The 573-nt window shown below is 49.0% G+C and overlaps 1 protein-coding gene across 1 annotated transcript in view; it reads left to right on the forward strand.

Annotated features, from left to right (window-relative positions):
- Positions 1-573, forward strand: part of T265_11961 (hypothetical protein) — a gene marked incomplete at both ends in the record, with an annotated part of 12,491 nt that overhangs the window by 5,334 nt on the left and 6,584 nt on the right. The gene's annotated exons all lie outside the window — the stretch shown is intronic.

Raw genomic sequence — 573 nt, forward strand, 5'->3', positions numbered from 1 at the left:
AAATTGTCAGATATGGCCCAGTCGCGCCCTCAATGGCGCTCGTGCATCCAAGCTATTGCCTTCAATACATAGCTCCTTTTCCAATCCCCTCACCACTTGACAGCCCGCTGACGGTGCTGGATTTACGCACCAATTTACCAGCTCGCGCGTGCAATGCGCAGCTACTTACCCCCCAATCATCGGTGAACGGAACTGTGGCAGCTATAACCACAGTACGACGAGTACGCGGTTATTACAGCTGACAATGAGGGTGATGGTGGGTTGGAGAGTATGCAAACGACTTGAATAGTCGTTAGGGTCTCCGTTCTGATTCGCTGGGTATGTTTACTGACATCTTGGATGTAGGTTTTTTAGCTGCTGGACTGTGTGTATGATATTCTTTGCTCGAGGTACCCATTCAAATAAAAACATTACGCTCATCTGTATTCTCAGACTTCCGGACGTGTGAGAGTGTACGGAGAGCTCTCCAAAAGCTTCCGCACACAAAGCGGTGTCCGTCAGGTATGCCCACTCTCTCCATTCCTTTTTAACTTCGTGATCGATGAAATAATGAGACGAACGCTGGAGGGTCTC

This window comes from Opisthorchis viverrini, assembly GCF_000715545.1.
Source record: "Opisthorchis viverrini unplaced genomic scaffold opera_v5_670, whole genome shotgun sequence".
NCBI lineage: Eukaryota > Metazoa > Platyhelminthes > Trematoda > Opisthorchiida > Opisthorchiidae > Opisthorchis > Opisthorchis viverrini.